This window comes from Oncorhynchus kisutch, linkage group LG18, assembly GCF_002021735.2.
Source record: "Oncorhynchus kisutch isolate 150728-3 linkage group LG18, Okis_V2, whole genome shotgun sequence".
NCBI lineage: Eukaryota > Metazoa > Chordata > Actinopteri > Salmoniformes > Salmonidae > Oncorhynchus > Oncorhynchus kisutch.
This window is the reverse complement of record NC_034191.2, coordinates 84,952,898-84,975,683: the sequence shown is the minus strand read 5'-3', so window position 1 is coordinate 84,975,683 and position 22,786 is coordinate 84,952,898. Positions and strand designations below refer to the sequence as shown.

The 22,786-nt window shown below is 34.9% G+C and overlaps 1 protein-coding gene across 1 annotated transcript in view; it reads right to left on the bottom strand.

Moving 5' to 3' along the window:
* LOC109887172 (solute carrier family 35 member G2-like) overlaps positions 1-22,786 on the bottom strand; it is a 90,428-nt gene that overhangs the window by 34,092 nt on the left and 33,550 nt on the right. The window lies entirely within an intron of this gene.

Genomic DNA, 22,786 nt, shown 5'->3' with positions numbered 1-22,786 from the left:
AATATACTGGTGGTAATATACTGGTGGTAATATACTGGTGGTAATATACTGACGGTAATATACTGGTGGTAATATACTGACTGGTAGTAATATACTGGTAGTAATATACTGGTGGTAATATACTGGTAGTAATATACTGGTGGTAATATACTGGTAGTAATATACTGGTGGTAATATACTGACTGATGGTAATATACTGGTGGTAATATACTGGTGGTAATATACTGGTAGTAATATACTGGTAGTAATATACTGGTGGTAATATACTGGACTGGTGGTAATATACTGACTGATGGTAATATACTGGTGGTAATATACTGGTGGTAATATACTGACTGGTGGTAATATACTGACTGGTGGTAATATACTGACTGGTGGTAATATACTGGTGGTAATATACTGACTGGTAGTAATATACTGGTAGTAATATACTGGTGGTAATATACTGACTGGTGGTAATATACTGACTGGTAGTAATATACTGACTGGTAGTAATATACTGACTGGTAGTAATATACTGACTGGTAGTAATATACTGGTGGTAATATACTGACTGGTGGTAATATACTGACTGGTAGTAATATACTGACTGGTGGTTATATACTGACTGGTGGTAATATACTGACTGGTAGTAATATACTGACTAGTGGTATTATACTGACTGGTAGTAATATACTGACTGGTAGTAATATACTGACTGGTAGTAATATACTGACTGGTGGTAATATACTGACTGGTAGTAATATACTGGTGGTAATATACTGACTGGTGGTAGTATACTGGTAGTAATATACTGACTGGTGGTAATATACTGACTGGTGGTAATATACTGACTGGTGGTAATATACTGGTGGTAATATACTGACTGGTGGTAATATACTGACTGTGGTAATATACTGGTAGTAATATACTGATGGTAATATACTGACTGGTAGTAATATACTGACTGGTGGTAATATACTGACTGGTGGTAATATACTGGTAGTAATATACTGATGGTAATATACTGACTGGTAGTAATATACTGGTGGTAATATACTGACTGGTGGTAATATACTGACTGTGGTAATATACTGGTAGTAATATACTGATGGTAATATACTGACTGGTAGTAGTATACTGACTGGTGGTAATATACTGACTGGTGGTAATATACTGGTAGTAATATACTGATGGTAATATACTGACTGGTAGTAAAATACTGGCTGGTGGTAATATACTGACTGGTGGAAATATACTGACTGGTGGTAATATACTGACTGGTAGTAATATACTGACTGGTGGTAATATACTGGTAGTAATATACTGGTAATAATATACTGACTGGTGGTAATATACTGACTGATGGTAATATACTGGTGGTAATATACTGGTGGTAATATACTGACTGGTGGTAATATACTGACTGGTGGTAATATACTGACTGGTAGTAATATACTGGTGGTAATATACTGGTGGTAATATACTGGTGGTAATATACTGGTAGTAATATACTGGTAGTAATATACTGGTGGTAATATACTGATAGTAATATACTGGTAGTAAAATACTGATGGTAATATACTGACTGGAAGTAATATACTGACTGGTGGTAATATACTGACTGGTGGTAATATACTGGTAGTAATATACTGATGGTAATATACTGACTGGTAGTAATATACTGGCTGGTGGTAATATACTGACTGGTGGAAATATACTGACTGGTGGTAATATATTGACTGGTAGTAATATACTGGTGGTAATATACTGGTGGTAATATACTGGTGGTAATATACTGACTGGTAGTATTATACTGGTAGTAATATACTGGTGGTAATATACTGGTAGTAATATACTGGTGGTAATATACTGGTAGTAATATGCTGGTAGTAATATACTGGTGGTAATATACTGACTGGTGGTAATATACTGACTGATGGTAATATACTGGTGGTAATATACTGACTGGTAGTAATATACTGGTGGTAATATACTGACTGGTGGTAATATACTGACTGGTGGTAATATACTGGCGGTAATATACTGACTGGTAGTAATATACTGGTAGTAATATACTGGTGGTAATATACTGACTGGTAGTAATATACTGGTGGTAATATACTGGTGGTAATATACTGGTGGTAATATACTGACTGGTAGTAATATACTGGTAGTAATATACTGGTGGTAATATACTGGTGGTAATATACTGACTGGTAGTATTATACTGGTAGTAATATACTGGTGGTAATATACTGGTGGTAATATACTGACTGGTAGTATTATACTGGTAGTAATATACTGGTAGTAATATACTGGTGGTAATATACTGGTAGTAATATACTGGTAGTAATATACTGGTGTAATATACTGACTGGTGGTAATATACTGACTGATGGTAATATACTGGTGGTAATATACTGACTGGTAGTAATATACTGGTGGTAATATACTGACTGGTGGTAATATACTGACTGGTGGTAATATACTGGCGGTAATATACTGACTGGTAGTAATATACTGGTAGTAATATACTGGTGGTAATATACTGACTGGTAGTAATATACTGGTGGTAATATACTGGTGGTAATATACTGGTGGTAATATACTGGTGGTAATATACTATGACGGTAATATACTGGTGGTAATATACTGACTGGTAGTAATTACTGTAGTAATATACTGGTGGTAATATACTGGTAGTAATATACTGGTGGTAATATACTGGTAGTAATATACTGGTGGTAATATACTGACTGATGGTAATATACTGGTGGTAATATACTGGTGGTAATATACTGGTAGTAATATACTGGTAGTAATATACTGGTGGTAATATACTGACTGGTGGTAATCTACTGACTGATGGTAATATACTGGTGGTAATATACTGGTGGTAATATACTGACTGGTGGTAATATACTGACTGGTGGTAATATACTGACTGGTGGTAATATACTGGTGGTAATATACTGACTGGTAGTAATATACTGGTAGTAATATACTGGTGGTAATATACTGACTGGTGGTAATATACTGACTGGTAGTAATATACTGACTGGTAGTAATATACTGACTGGTAGTAATATACTGACTGGTAGTAATATACTGGTGGTAATATACTGACTGGTGGTAATATACTGACTGGTAGTATATACTGACTGGTGGTTATATACTGACTGGTGGTAATATACTGACTGGTAGTAATATACTGACTAGTGGTATTATACTGACTGGTAGTAATATACTGACTGGTAGTATATACTGACTGGTAGTAATATACTGACTGGTGGTAATATACTGACTGGTAGTAATATACTGGTGGTAATATACTGACTGGTGGTAGTATACTGGTAGTAATATACTGACTGGTGGTAATATACTGACTGGTGGTAATATATTGACTGGTGGTAATATACTGGTGGTAATATACTGACTGGTGGTAATATACTGACTGTGGTAATATACTGGTAGTAATATACTGATGGGAATATACTGACTGGTAGTAATATACTGACTGGTGGTAATATACTGACTGGTGGTAATATACTGGTAGTAATATACTGATGGTAATATACTGACTGGTAGTAATATACTGGTGGTAATATACTGACTGGTGGTAATATACTGACTGTGGTAATATACTGGTAGTAATATACTGATGGTAATATACTGACTGGTAGTAGTATACTGACTGGTGGTAATATACTGACTGGTGGTAATATACTGGTAGTAATATACTGATGGTAATATACTGACTGGTAGTAAATACTGGCTGGTGGTAATATACTGACTGGTGGAAATATACTGGACTGGTGGTAATATACTGACTGGTAGTAATATACTGACTGGTGGTAATATACTGGTAGTAATATACTGGTAATAATATACTGACTGGTGGTAATATACTGACTGATGGTAATATACTGGTGGTAATATACTGGTGGTAATATACTGACTGGTGGTAATATACTGACTGGTGGTAATATACTGACTGGTAGTAATATACTGGTGGTAATATACTGGTGGTAATATACTGGTGGTAATATACTGGTAGTAATATACTGGTAGTATATACTGGTGGTAATATACTGATAGTAATATACTGGTAGTAATATACTGGTGGTAATATACTGACTGGTAGTAATATACTGGTGGCAATATACTGACTGATGGTAGTATACTGGTAGTAATATACTGACTGGTGGTAATATACTGACTGGTGGTAATATACTGACTGGTGGTAATATACTGGTGGTAATATACTGACTGGTGGTAATATACTGACTGTAGTAATATACTGACTGGTGGTAATATACTGACTGGTAGTAATATACTGGTGGTAATATACTGACTGATGGTAGTATACTGGTAGTAATATACTGACTGGTGGTAATATACTGACTGGTGGTAATATACTGACTGGTGGTAATATACTGGTGGTAATATACTGACTGGTGGTAATATACTGACTGTGGTAATATACTGGTAGTAATATACTGATGGTAATATACTGACTGGTAGTAATATACTGACTGGTGGTAATATACTGACTGGTGGTAATATACTGGTAGTAATATACTGATGGTAATATACTGACTGGTAGTAATATACTGGTGGTAATATACTGACTGGTGGTAATATACTGACTGTGGTAATATACTGGTAGTAATATACTGATGGTAATATACTGACTGGTAGTAGTATACTGACTGGTGGTAATATACTGACTGGTGGTAATATACTGGTAGTAATATACTGATGGTAATATACTGACTGGTAGTAATATACTGGCTGGTGGTAATATACTGACTGGTGGAAATATACTGACTGGTGGTAATATACTGACTGGTAGTAATATACTGACTGGTGGTAATATACTGGTGGTAAAATACTGGTAGTAATATACTGGTAGTAATATACTGGTGGTAATATACTGACTGGTGGTAATATACTGACTGATGGTAATATACTGGTGGTAATATACTGGTGGTAATATACTGACTGGTGGTAATATACTGACTGGTGGTAATATACTGACTGGTGGTAATAAAACTGACTGGTAGTAATATACTGGTGGTAATATACTGACTGATGGTAGTATACTGGTAGTAATATACTGACTGGTGGTAATATACTGACTGGTGGTAATATACTGACTGGTGGTAATATACTGGTGGTAATATACTGACTGGTGGTAATATACTGCCTGTGGTAATATACTGGTAGTAAAATACTGATGGTAATATACTGACTGGAAGTAATATACTGACTGGTGGTAATATACTGACTGGTGGTATATACTGGTAGTAATATACTGATGGTAATATACTGACTGGTAGTAATATACTGGCTGGTGGTAATATACTGACTGGTGGAAATATACTGACTGGTGGTAATATATTGACTGGTAGTAATATACTGGTGGTAATATACTGGTGGTAATATACTGGTGGTAATATACTGACTGGTAGTATTATACTGGTAGTAATATACTGGTGGTAATATACTGGTAGTAATATACTGGTGGTAATATACTGGTAGTAATATGCTGGTAGTAATATACTGGTGGTAATATACTGACTGGTGGTAATATACTGACTGATGGTAATATACTGGTGGTAATATACTGACTGGTAGTAATATACTGGTGGTAATATACTGACTGGTGGTAATATACTGACTGGTGGTAATATACTGGCGGTAATATACTGACTGGTAGTAATATACTGGTAGTAATATACTGGTGGTAATATACTGACTGGTAGTAATATACTGGTGGTAATATACTGGTGGTAATATACTGGTGGTAATATACTGACTGGTAGTAATATACTGGTAGTAATATACTGGTGGTAATATACTGGTGGTAATATACTGACTGGTAGTATTATACTGGTAGTAATATACTGGTGGTAATATACTGGTGGTAATATACTGACTGGTAGTATTATACTGGTAGTAATATACTGGTAGTAATATACTGGTGGTAATATACTGGTAGTAATATACTGGTAGTAATATACTGGTAGTAATATACTGGTGGTAATATACTGACTGGTGGTAATATACTGACTGATGGTAATATACTGGTGGTAATATACTGACTGGTAGTAATATACTGGTGGTAATATACTGACTGGTCGTAATATACTGACTGGTGGTAATATACTGGCGGTCATATACTGACTGGTAGTAATATACTGATGGTAATATACTGGTGGTAATATACTGACTGGTAGTAATATACTGGTGGTAATATACTGGTGGTAATATACTGGTGGTAATATACTGACGGTAATATACTGGTGGTAATATACTGACTGGTAGTAATATACTGGTAGTAATATACTGGTGGTAATATACTGGTAGTAATATACTGGTGGTAATATACTGGTAGTAATATACTGGTGGTAATATACTGACTGATGGTAATATACTGGTGGTAATATACTGGTGGTAATATACTGGTAGTAATATACTGGTAGTAATATACTGGTGGTAATATACTGGTAGTAATATACTGGTGGTAATATACTGACTGATGGTAATATACTGGTGGTAATATACTGGTGGTAATATACTGGTGGTAATATACTGGTAGTAATATACTGGTAGTAATATACTGGTGGTAATATACTGACTGGTGGTAATATACTGACTGATGGTAATATACTGGTGGTAATATAATGGTGGTAATATACTGACTGGTGGTAATATACTGACTGGTGGTAATATACTGACTGGTAGTAATATACTGGTGGTAATATACTGGTGGTGATATACTGGTGGTAATATACTGACTGGTAGTATTATACTGGTAGTAATATACTGGTGGTAATATACTGGTAGTAATATACTGGTAGTAATATACTGTGGTAATATACTGACTGGTGGTAATATACTGACTGGTGGTAATATACTGGTGGTAATATACTGACTGGTGGTAATATACTGACTGTGGTAATATACTGGTAGTAATATACTGATGGTAATATACTGACTGGTAGTAATATACTGACTGGTGGTAATATACTGACTGGTGGTAATATACTGGTAGTAATATACTGATGGTAATATACTGACTGGTAGTAATATACTGGTGGTAATATACTGACTGGTGGTAATATACTGACTGTGGTAATATACTGGTAGTAATATACTGATGGTAATATACTGACTGGTAGTAGTATACTGACTGGTGGTAATATACTGACTGGTGGTAATATACTGGTAGTAATATACTGATGGTAATATACTGACTGGTAGTAATATACTGGCTGGTGGTAATATACTGACTGGTGGAAATATACTGACTGGTGGTAATATACTGACTGGTAGTAATATACTGACTGGTGGTAATATACTGGTGGTAAAATACTGGTAGTAATATACTGGTAGTAATATACTGGTGGTAATATACTGACTGGTGGTAATATACTGACTGATGGTAATATACTGGTGGTAATATACTGGTGGTAATATACTGACTGGTGGTAATATACTGACTGGTGGTAATATACTGACTGGTGGTAATATACTGACTGGTGGTAATATACTGACTGGTAGTAATATACTGGTGGTAATATACTGACTGATGGTAGTATACTGGTAGTAATATACTGACTGGTGGTAATATACTGACTGGTGGTAATATACTGGTGGTAATATACTGACTGGTGGTAATATACTGCCTGTGGTAATATACTGGTAGTAAAATACTGATGGTAATATACTGACTGGAAGTAATATACTGACTGGTGGTAATATACTGACTGGTGGTAATATACTGGTAGTAATATACTGATGGTAATATACTGACTGGTAGTAATATACTGGCTGGTGGTAATATACTGACTGGTGGAAATATACTGACTGGTGGTAATATATTGACTGGTAGTAATATACTGGTGGTAATATACTGGTGGTAATATACTGACTGGTAGTATTATACTGGTAGTAATATACTGGTGGTAATATACTGGTAGTAATATACTGGTGGTAATATACTGGTAGTAATATGCTGGTAGTAATATACTGGTGGTAATATACTGACTGGTGGTAATATACTGACTGATGGTAATATACTGGTGGTAATATACTGACTGGTAGTAATATACTGGTGGTAATATACTGACTGGTGTAATATACTGACTGGTGGTAATATACTGGCGGTAATATACTGACTGGTAGTAATATACTGGTAGTAATATACTGGTGGTAATATACTGACTGGTAGTAATATACTGGTGGTAATATACTGGTGGTAATATACTGGTGGTAATATACTGACTGGTAGTAATATACTGGTAGTAATATACTGGTGGTAATATACTGGTGGTAATATACTGACTGGTAGTATTATACTGGTAGTAATATACTGGTGGTATATACTGGTGGTATATACTGACTGGTAGTATTATACTGGTAGTAATATACTGGTAGTAATATACTGGTGGTAATATACTGACTGGTAGTAATATACTGACTGGTGGTAATATACTGACTGGTGGTAATATACTGGTAGTAATATACTGATGGTAATATACTGACTGGTAGTAATATACTGGTGGTAATATACTGACTGGTGGTAATATACTGACTGTGGTAATATACTGGTAGTAATATACTGATGGTAATATACTGACTGGTAGTAGTATACTGACTGGTGGTAATATACTGACTGGTGGTAATATACTGGTAGTAATATACTGATGGTAATATACTGACTGGTAGTAATATACTGGCTGGTGGTAATATACTGACTGGTGGAAATATACTGACTGGTGGTAATATACTGACTGGTAGTAATATACTGACTGGTGTAATATACTGGTGGTAAAATACTGGTAGTAATATACTGGTAGTAATATACTGGTGGTAATATACTGACTGGTGTAATATACTGACTGATGGTAATATACTGGTGGTAATATACTGGTGGTAATATACTGACTGGTGGTAATATACTGACTGGTGGTAATATACTGACTGGTGGTAATAAACTGACTGGTAGTAATATACTGGTGGTAATATACTGACTGATGGTAGTATACTGGTAGTAATATACTGACTGGTGGTAATATACTGACTGGTGGTAATATACTGACTGGTGGTAATATACTGGTGGTAATATACTGACTGGTGGTAATATACTGCCTGTGGTAATATACTGGTAGTAAAATACTGATGGTAATATACTGACTGGAAGTAATATACTGACTGGTGGTAATATACTGACTGGTGGTAATATACTGGTAGTAATATACTGATGGTAATATACTGACTGGTAGTAATATACTGGCTGGTGGTAATATACTGACTGGTGGAAATATACTGACTGGTGGTAATATATTGACTGGTAGTAATATACTGGTGGTAATATACTGGTGGTAATATACTGGTGGTAATATACTGACTGGTAGTATTATACTGGTAGTTAATATACTGGTGGTAATATACTGGTAGTAATATACTGGTGGTAATATACTGGTAGTAATATGCTGGTAGTAATATACTGGTGGTAATATACTGACTGGTGGTAATATACTGACTGATGGTAATATACTGGTGGTAATATACTGACTGGTAGTAATATACTGGTGGTAATATACTGGTGGTAATATACTGACTGGTGGTAATATACTGATGGTGGTAATATACTGGCGGTAATATACTGACTGGTAGTAATATACTGGTAGTAATATACTGGTGGTAATATACTGACTGGTAGTAATATACTGGTGGTAATATACTGGTGGTAATATACTGGTGGTAATATACTGACTGGTAGTAATATACTGGTAGTAATATACTGGTGGTAATATACTGGTGGTAATATACTGACTGGTAGTATTATACTGGTAGTAATATACTGGTGGTAATATACTGGTGGTAATATACTGACTGGTAGTATTATACTGGTAGTAATATACTGGTAGTAATATACTGGTGGTAATATACTGGTAGTAATATACTGGTAGTAATATACTGGTAGTAATATACTGGTGGTAATATACTGACTGGTGGTAATATACTGACTGATGGTAATATACTGGTGGTAATATACTGACTGGTAGTAATATACTGGTGGTAATATACTGACTGGTCGTAATATACTGACTGGTGGTAATATACTGGCGGTAATATACTGACTGGTAGTAATATACTGATGGTAATATACTGGTGGTAATATACTGACTGGTAGTAATATACTGGTGGTAATATACTGGTGGTAATATACTGGTGGTAATATACTGACGGTAATATACTGGTGGTAATATACTGACTGGTAGTAATATACTGGTAGTAATATACTGGTGGTAATATACTGTAGTAATATACTGGTGGTAATATACTGGTAGTAATATACTGGTGGTAATATACTGACTGATGGTAATATACTGGTGGTAATATACTGGTGGTAATATACTGGTAGTAATATACTGGTAGTAATATACTGGTGGTAATATACTGGTAGTAATATACTGGTGGTAATATACTGACTGATGGTAATATACTGGTGGTAATATACTGGTGGTAATATACTGGTGGTAATATACTGGTAGTAATATACTGGTAGTAATATACTGGTGGTAATATACTGACTGGTGGTAATATACTGACTGATGGTAATATACTGGTGGTAATATAATGGTGGTAATATACTGACTGGTGGTAATATACTGACTGGTGGTAATATACTGACTGGTAGTAATATACTGGTGGTAATATACTGGTGGTGATATACTGGTGGTAATATACTGACTGGTAGTATTATACTGGTAGTAATATACTGGTGGTAATATACTGGTAGTAATATACTGGTAGTAATATACTGGTGGTAATATACTGACTGGTGGTAATATACTGACTGGTGGTAATATACTGGTGGTAATATACTGACTGGTGGTAATATACTGACTGTGGTAATATACTGGTAGTAATATACTGATGGTAATATACTGACTGGTAGTAATATACTGACTGGTGGTAATATACTGACTGGTGGTAATATACTGGTAGTAATATACTGATGGTAATATACTGACTGGTAGTAATATACTGGTGGTAATATACTGACTGGTGGTAATATACTGACTGTGGTAATATACTGGTAGTAATATACTGATGGTAATATACTGACTGGTAGTAGTATACTGACTGGTGGTAATATACTGACTGGTGGTAATATACTGGTAGTAATATACTGATGGTAATATACTGACTGGTAGTAATATACTGGCTGGTGGTAATATACTGACTGGTGGAAATATACTGACTGGTGGTAATATACTGACTGGTAGTAATATACTGACTGGTGGTAATATACTGGTGGTAAAATACTGGTAGTAATATACTGGTAGTAATATACTGGTGGTAATATACTGACTGGTGGTAATATACTGACTGATGGTAATATACTGGTGGTAATATACTGGTGGTAATATACTGACTGGTGGTAATATACTGACTGGTGGTAATATACTGACTGGTGGTAATATACTGACTGGTAGTAATATACTGGTGGTAATATACTGACTGATGGTAGTATACTGTAGTAATATACTGACTGGTGGTAATATACTGACTGGTGGTAATATACTGGTGGTAATATACTGACTGGTGGTAATATACTGCCTGTGGTAATATACTGGTAGTAAAATACTGATGGTAATATACTGACTGGAAGTAATATACTGACTGGTGGTAATATACTGACTGGTGGTAATATACTGGTAGTAATATACTGATGGTAATATACTGACTGGTAGTAATATACTGGCTGGTGGTAATATACTGACTGGTGGAAATATACTGACTGGTGGTAATATATTGACTGGTAGTAATATACTGGTGGTAATATACTGGTGGTAATATACTGACTGGTAGTATTATACTGGTAGTAATATACTGGTGGTAATATACTGGTAGTAATATACTGGTGGTAATATACTGGTAGTAATATGCTGGTAGTAATATACTGGTGGTAATATACTGACTGGTGGTAATATACTGACTGATGGTAATATACTGGTGGTAATATACTGACTGGTAGTAATATACTGGTGGTAATATACTGACTGGTGGTAATATACTGACTGGTGGTAATATACTGGCGGTAATATACTGACTGGTAGTAATATACTGGTAGTATATACTGGTGGTAATATACTGACTGGTAGTAATATACTGGTGGTAATATACTGGTGGTAATATACTGGTGGTAATATACTGACTGGTAGTAATATACTGGTAGTAATATACTGGTGGTAATATACTGGTGGTAATATACTGACTGGTAGTATTATACTGGTAGTAATATACTGGTGGTAATATACTGGTGGTAATATACTGACTGGTAGTATTATACTGGTAGTAATATACTGGTAGTAATATACTGGTGGTAATATACTGGTAGTAATATACTGGTAGTAATATACTGGTGGTAATATACTGACTGGTGGTAATATACTGACTGATGGTAATATACTGGTGGTAATATACTGACTGGTAGTAATATACTGGTGGTAATATACTGACTGGTCGTAATATACTGACTGGTGGTAATATACTGGCGGTAATATACTGACTGGTAGTAATATACTGATGGTAATATACTGGTGGTAATATACTGACTGGTAGTAATATACTGGTGGTAATATACTGGTGGTAATATACTGGTGGTAATATACTGACGGTAATATACTGGTGGTAATATACTGACTGGTAGTAATATACTGGTAGTAATATACTGGTGGTAATATACTGGTAGTAATATACTGGTGGTAATATACTGGTAGTAATATACTGGTGGTAATATACTGACTGATGGTAATATACTGGTGGTAATATACTGGTGGTAATATACTGGTAGTAATATACTGGTAGTAATATACTGGTGGTAATATACTGACTGGTGGTAATATACTGACTGATGGTAATATACTGGTGTAATATAATGGTGGTAATATACTGACTGGTGGTAATATACTGACTGGTGGTAATATACTGACTGGTAGTAATATACTGGTGGTAATATACTGGTGGTAATATACTGGTGGTAATATACTGACTGGTAGTATTATACTGGTAGTAATATACTGTGGTAATATACTGGTAGTAATATACTGGTAGTAATATACTGGTGGTAATATACTGACTGGTGGTAATATACTAACTGATGGTAATATACTGGTGGTAATATACTGACTGGTAGTAATATACTGGTGGTAATATACTGACTGGTGGTAATATACTGACTGGTGGTAATATACTGGCGGTAATATACTGACTGGTAGTAATATACTGGTAGTAATATACTGGTGGTAATATACTGACTGGTAGTAATATACTGGTGGTAATATACTGGTGGTAATATACTGGTGGTAATATACTGGTGGTAATATACTGACGGTAATATACTGGTGGTAATATACTGACTGGTAGTAATATACTGGTAGTAATATACTGGTGGTAATATACTGTTAGTAATATACTGGTGGTAATATACTGGTAGTAATATACTGGTGGTAATATACTGACTGATGGTAATATACTGGTGGTAATATACTGGTGGTAATATACTGGTAGTAATATACTGGTAGTAATATACTGGTGGTAATATACTGACTGGTGGTAATATACTGACTGATGGTAATATACTGGTGGTAATATACTGGTGGCAATATACTGACTGGTGGTAATATACTGACTGGTGGTAATATACTGACTGGTGGTAATATACTGACTGGTAGTAATATACTGGTGTTAATATACTGACTGATGGTAGTATACTGGTAGTAATATACTGACTGGTGGTAATATACTGACTGGTAGTAATATACTGGTGGTAATATACTGGTGGTAATATACTGGTGGTAATATACTGACTGGTAGTATTATACTGGTAGTAATATACTGGTGGTAATATACTGGTAGTAATATACTGGTAGTAATATACTGGTGGTAATATACTGACTGGTGGTAATATACTGACTGGTGGTAATATACTGGTGGTAATATACTGACTGGTGGTAATATACTGACTGTGGTAATATACTGGTAGTAATATACTGATGGTAATATACTGACTGGTAGTAATATACTGACTGGTGGTAATATACTGACTGGTGGTAATATACTGGTAGTAATATACTGATGGTAATATACTGACTGGTAGTAATATACTGGTGGTAATATACTGACTGGTGGTAATATACTGACTGTGGTAATATACTGGTAGTAATATACTGATGGTAATATACTGACTGGTAGTAGTATACTGACTGGTGGTAATATACTGACTGGTGGTAATATACTGGTAGTAATATACTGATGGTAATATACTGACTGGTAGTAATATACTGGCTGGTGGTAATATACTGACTGGTGGAAATATACTGACTGGTGGTAATATACTGACTGGTAGTAATATACTGACTGGTGGTAATATACTGGTGGTAAAATACTGGTAGTAATATACTGGTAGTAATATACTGGTGGTAATATACTGACTGGTGGTAATATACTGACTGATGGTAATATACTGGTGGTAATATACTGGTGGTAATATACTGACTGGTGGTAATATACTGACTGGTGGTAATATACTGACTGGTGGTAATATACTGACTGGTAGTAATATACTGGTGGTAATATACTGACTGATGGTAGTATACTGGTAGTAATATACTGACTGGTGGTAATATACTGACTGGTGGTAATATACTGACTGGTGGTAATATACTGACTGGTGGTAATATACTGCCTGTGGTAATATACTGGTGGTAATATACTGACTGGTAGTAATATACTGGTGGTAATATACTGACTGGTGGTAATATACTGACTGGTGGTAATATACTGGCGGTAATATACTGACTGGTAGTAATATACTGGTAGTAATATACTGGTGGTAATATACTGACTGGTAGTAATATACTGGTGGTAATATACTGGTGGTAATATACTGGTGGTAATATACTGGTGGTAATATACTGACGGTAATATACTGGTGGTAATATACTGACTGGTAGTAATATACTGGTAGTAATATACTGGTGGTAATATACTGTTAGTAATATACTGGTGGTAATATACTGGTAGTAATATACTGGTGGTAATATACTGACTGATGGTAATATACTGGTGGTAATATACTGGTGGTAATATACTGGTAGTAATATACTGGTAGTAATAATGGTGGTAATATACTGACTGGTGGTAATATACTGACTGATGGTAATATACTGGTGGTAATATACTGGTGGCAATATACTGACTGGTGGTAATATACTGACTGGTAGTAATATACTGACTGGTAGTAATATACTGGTGTTAAAATACTGGCTGATGGTAGTATACTGGTAGTAATATACTGACTGGTGGTAATATACTGACTGGTGGTAATATACTGACTGGTGGTAATATACTGGTGGTAATATACTGACTGGTAGTAATATACTGGTAGTAATATACTGGTGGTAATATACTGACTGGTGGTAATATACTGACTGGTAGTAATATACTGACTGGTAGTAATATACTGACTGGTAGTAATATACTGGTGTAATATACTGACTGGTGGTAATATACTGACTGGTAGTAATATAAGTGGTAATATACTGACTGGTGGTAATATACTGACTGGTAGTAATATACTGACTAGTGGTATTATACTGACTGGTAGTAATATACTGACTGGTAGTAATATACTGACTGGTAGTAATATACTGACTGGTAGTAATATACTGACTGGTGGTAATATACTGACTGGTAGTAATATACTGGTGGTAATATACTGACTGATGGTAGTATACTGGTAGTAATATACTGACTGGTGGTAATATACTGGTGGTAATATACTGACTGGTGGTAATATACTGCCTGTGGTAATATACTGCCTGTGGTATATACTGGTAGTAAAATACTGATGGTAATATACTGACTGGAAGTAATATACTGACTGGTGGTAATATACTGACTGGTGGTAATATACTGGTAGTAATATCCTGATGGTAATATACTGACTGGTAGTAATATACTGGCTGGTGGTAATATACTGACTGGTGGAAATATACTGACTGGTGGTAATATATTGACTGGTAGTAATATACTGGTGGTAATATACTGGTGTTAATATACTGGTGGTAATATACTGACTGGTAGTATTATACTGGTAGTAATATACTGGTGGTAATATACTGGTAGTAATATACTGGTGGTAATATACTGGTAGTAATATGCTGGTAGTAATATACTGGTGGTAATATACTGACTGGTGGTAATATACTGACTGATGGTAATATACTGGTGGTAATATACTGACTGGTAGTAATATACTGGTGGTAATATACTGACTGGTGGTAATATACTGACTGGTGGTAATATACTGGCGGTAATATACTGACTGGTAGTAATATACTGGTAGTAATATACTGGTGGTAATATACTGACTGGTAGTAATATACTGGTGGTAATATACTGGTGGTAATATACTGGTGGTAATATACTGGTGGTAATATACTGACTGGTAGTAATATACTGGTAGTAATATACTGGTGGTAATATACTGGTGGTAATATACTGACTGGTAGTATTATACTGGTAGTAATATACTGGTGGTAATATACTGGTGGTAATATACTGACTGGTAGTATTATACTGGTAGTAATATACTGGTAGTAATATACTGGTGGTAATATACTGGTAGTATATACTGGTAGTAATATACTGGTGGTAATATACTGACTGGTGGTAATATACTGACTGATGGTAATATACTGGTGGTAATATACTGACTGGTAGTAATATACTGGTGTAATATACTGACTGGTCGTAATATACTGACTGGTGGTAATATACTGGCGGTAATATACTGACTGGTAGTAATATACTGATGGTAATATACTGGTGGTAATATACTGACTGGTAGTAATATACTGTTGGTAATATACTGGTGGTAATATACTGGGTGGTAATATACTGGTGGTAATATACTGACGGTAATATACTGTGGTAATATACTGACTGGTAGTAATATACTGGTAGTAATATACTGGTGGTATATACTGGTAGTAATATACTGGTGGTAATATACTGGTAGTAATATACTGGTGGTAATATACTGACTGATGGTAATATACTGGTGGTAATATACTGGTGGTAATATACTGGTAGTAATATACTGGTAGTAATATTACTGGTGGTAATATACTGGTAGTAATATACTGGTGGTAATATACTGACTGATGGTAATATACTGGTGGTAATATACTGGTGGTAATATACTGGTAGTAATATACTGGTAGTAATATACTGGTGGTAATATACTGACTGGTGGTATATACTGACTGATGGTAATATACTGGTGGTAATATAATGGTGGTAATATACTGACTGGTGGTAATATACTGACTGGTGGTAATATACTGACTGGTAGTAATATACTGGTGGTAATATACTGGTGGTAATATACTGACTGGTAGTATTATACTGGTAGTAATATACTGGTTGTAATATACTGGTAGTAATATACTGGTAGTAATATACTGGTGGTAATATACTGACTGGTGGTAATATACTGACTGATGGTAATATAACTGGTGGTAATATACTGACTGGTAGTAATATACTGGTGGTAATATACTGACTGGTGGTAATATACTGACTGGTGGTAATATACTGGCGGTAATATACTGACTGGTAGTAATATACTGGTGGTAATATACTGGTGGTAATATACTGGTGGTAATATACTGGTGGTAATATACTGGTGGTAATATACTGACGGTAATATACTGGTGGTAATATACTGACTGGTAGTAATATACTGGTAGTAATATACTGGTGGTAATATACTGTTAGTAATATACTGGTGGTAATATACTGGTAGTAATATACTGGTGGTAATATACTGACTGATGGTAATATACTGGTGGTAATATACTGGTGGTAATATACTGGTAGTAATATACTGGTAGTAATATACTGGTGGTAATATACTGACTGGTGGTAATATACTGACTGATGGTAATATACTGGTGGTAATATACCTGGTGGCAATATACTGACTGGTGGTAATATACCTGACTGGTGGTAATATACTGACTGGTGTAATATACTGACTGGTAGTAATATACTGGTGTTAATATACTGACTGATGGTAGTATACTGGTAGTAATATACTTACTGGTGGTAATATACTGACTGGTGTTAATATACTGACTGGTGGTAATATACTGGTGGTAATATACTGACTGGTGGTAATATACTGGTGGTAATATCTGACTGGTAGTAATATACTGGTAGTAATATACTGGTGGTAATATACTGACTGGTGGTAATATACTGACTGGTAGTAATATACTGACTGGTAGTAATATACTGACTGGTAGTAATATACTGGTGGTAATATACTGACTGGTGGTAATATACTGACTGGTAGTAATCTACTGACTGGTGGTAATATACTGACTGGTGGTAATATACTGACTGGTAGTAATATACTGACTAGTGTATTATACTGACTGGTAGTATATACTGACTGGTAGTAATATACTGACTGGTAGTAATAGACTGACTGGTAGTATATACTGACTGGTAGGTAATATACTGACTGGTAGTAATATACTGGTGGTAATATACTGACTGATGGTAGTATACTGGTAGTAATATACTGACTGGTGGTAATATACTGACTGGTGGTAATATACTGACTGGTGGTAATATACTGGTGGTAATATACTGACTGGTGGTAATATACTGACTGTGGTAATATACTGGTAGTAATATACTGATGTAATATACTGACTGGTAGTAATATACTGACTGGTGGTAATATACTGACTGGTGGTAATATACTGGTAGTAATATACTGATGGTAATATACTGACTGGTAGTAATATACTGGCTGGTGGTAATATACTGACTGGTAGTAATATACTGACTGGTGGTAATATACTGGTAGTAATATACTGGTAATAATATACTGACAATAATATACTGACTGGTGGTAATATACTGACTGGTGGTAATATACTGACTGATGGTAATATACTGGTGGTAATATACTGGTGGTAATACTGACTGGTGGTAATATACTGACTGGTAGTATATACTGACTGGTAGTAATACTGGTGGTAATATACTGGTGGTAAAATACTGACTGGTAGTATTATAATGGTAGTAATATACTGGTAGTAATATACTGGTGGTAATATACTGAAGTAATATACTGGTAGTAATACACTGGTGGTAATATACTGACTGGTGGTAATATACTGACTGATGGTATATACTGGTGGTAATATACTGACTGGTAGTAATATACTGGTGGTAATATACTGACTTGTGGTATATACTGACTGGTGGTAAGATACTGGCGGTAATATACTGACTGGTAGTAATATACTGGTATTAATATACTGGTGGTAATATACTGACTGGTAGTAATATACTGGTGGTAATATACTGGTGGTAATATACTGGTGGTAATATACTGGTGGTAATATACTGACGGTAATATACTGGTGGTAATAACTGACTGGTAGTAATATACTGGTAGTAATATACTGGTGGTAATATACTGGTAGTAATATACTGGTAGTAATATACTGGTGGTAATATACTGGTAGTAATATACTGGTGGTAATATACTGACTGATGGTAATATACTGGTGGTAATATACTGGTGGTAATATACTGGTAGTAATATACTGGTAGTAATATACTGGTGGTAATATACTGACTGGTGGTAATATACTGACTGATGGTAATATACTGGTGGTAATATACTGGTGGTAATATACTGACTGGTGGTAATATACTGGTGGTAATATACTGACTGGTAGTAATATACTGGTAGTAATATACTGGTGGTAATATACTGACTGGTGGTAATATACTGACTGGTAGTAATATACTGGTGGTAATATACTGACTGGTGGTAATATACTGACTGGTAGTAATATACTGACTGGTGGTAATATACTGGACTGGTAGTAATATACTGACTAGTGGTATTATACTGACTGGTAGTAATATACTGACTGGTAGTAATATACTGACTGGTAGTAATATACTGACTGGTGGTAATATACTGACTGGAAGTAATATACTGGTGGTAATATACTGACTGATGGTAGTATACTGGTAGTAATATACTGACTGGTGGTAATATACTGACTGGTGGTAATATACTGACTGGTGGTAATATACTGGTGGTAATATACTGACTGGTGGTAATATACTGACTGTGGTAATATACTGGTAGTAATATACTGACTGGTGGTAATATACTGACTGGTGGTAATATACTGGTAGTAATATACTGATGGTAATATACTGACTGGTAGTAATATACTGGTGGTAATATACTGACTGGTGGTAATATACTGACTGTGGTAATATACTGGTAGTAATATACTGATGGTAATATACTGACTGGTAGTAGTATACTGACTGGTGGTAATATACTGACTGGTGGTAATATACTGGTAGTATATACTGATGGTAATATACTGACTGGTAGTAATATACTGGCTGGTGGTAATATACTGACTGGTGGAAATATACTGACTGGTGGTAATATACTGACTGGTAGTAATATACTGACTGGTGGTAATATACTGGTAGTAATATACTGGTAATAATATACTGACTGGTGGTAATATACTGACTGGTGGTAATATACTGACTGATGGTAATATACTGGTGGTAATATACTGGTGGTAATATACTGACTGGTGGTAATATACTGACTGGTAGTAAATATACTGGTGGTAATATACTGGTGGTAATATACTGGTGGTTATATACTGACTGGTAGTATTATACTGGTAGTAATATACTGGTGGTAATATACTGATAGTAATATACTGGTAGTAATATACTGGTGGTAATATACTGACTGGTAGTAATATACTGGTGGTAATATACTGACTGATGGTAGTATACTGGTAGTAATATACTGACTGGTGGTAATATACTGACTGGTGGTAATATACTGGTGGTAATATACTGACTGGTGGTAATATACTGACTGTGGTAATATACTGGTAGTAATATACTGATGGTAATATACTGACTGGTAGTAATATACGACTGGTGGTAATATACTGACTGGTGGTAATATACTGGTAGTAATATACTGATGGTAATATACTGACTGGTAGTATATACTGGCTGGTGGTAATATACTGACTGGTAGTAATATACTGACTGGTGGTAATATACTGGTAGTAATATACTGGTGGTAATATACTGACTGGTAGTAATATACTGGTGGTAATATACTGGTGGTAATATAATGGTGGTAATATACTGGTGGTAATATACTGACGGTAATATACTGGTGGTAATATACTGACTGGTAGTAATATACTGGTAGTAATATACTGGTGGTAATATACTGGTAGTAATATACTGGTGGTAATATACTGGTAGTAATATACTGGTGGTAATATACTGACTGATGGTAATATACTGGTGGTAATATACTGGTGGTAATATACTGGTAGTATATACTGGTAGTAATATACTGGTGGTAATATACTGGTAGTATATACTGGTGGTAATATACTGACTGATGGTAATATACTGGTGGTAATATACTGGTGGTAATATACTGGTAGTAATATACTGGTAGTAATATACTGGTGGTAATATACTGACTGGTGGTAATATACTGACTGATGGTAATATACTGGTGGTAATATAATGGTGGTAATATACTGACTGGTGGTAATATACTGACTGGTGGTAATATACTGACTGGTAGTAATATACTGGTGGTAATATACTGGTGGTAATATACTGGTGGTAATATACTGACTGGTAGTATTATACTGGTAGTAATATACTGGTGGTAATATACTGGTAGTAATATACTGGTAGTAATATACTGGTGGTAATATACTGACTGGTGGTAATATACTGACTGATGGTAATATACTGGTGGTAATATACTGACTGGTAGTAATATACTGGTGGTAATATACTGACTGGTGGTAATATACTGACTGGTGGTAATATACTGCGGTAATATACTGACTGGTAGTAATATACTGGTAGTAATATACTGGTGGTAATATACTGACTGGTAGTAATATACTGGTGGTAATATACTGGTGGTAATATACTGGTGGTAATATACTGACGGTAATATACTGGTGGTAATATACTGACTGGTAGTAATATACTGGTAGTAATATACTGGTGGTAATATACTGGTAGTAATATACTGGTGGTAATATACTGGTAGTAATATACTGGTGGTATATACTGACTGATGGTAATATACTGGTGGTAATATACTGGTGGTAATATACTGGTAGTAATATACTGGTAGTAATATACTGGTGGTAATATACTGACTGGTGGTAATATACTGACTGATGGTAATATACTGGTGGTAATATACTGGTGGCAATATACTGACTGGTGGTAATATACTGACTGGTGGTAATATACTGACTGGTGGTAATATCAAATCAAATCAAATCAAATTTATTTATATAGCCCTTCGTACATCAGCTGATATCTCAAAGTGCTGTACAGAAACCCAGCCTAAAACCCCAAACAGCAAGCAATGCAGGTGGAGAAGCACGGTGGCTAGGAAAAACTCCCTAGAAAGGCCAATACCTAGAAGAAACCTAGAGAGGAACCAGGCTATGTGGGGTGGCCAGTCCTCTTCTGGCTGTGCCGGGTGGAGATTATAACAGAACATGGTCAAGATGTTCAATGTTCATAAATGACCAGCATGGTCGAATAATAATAAGGCAGAACAGTTGAAACTAGAGCA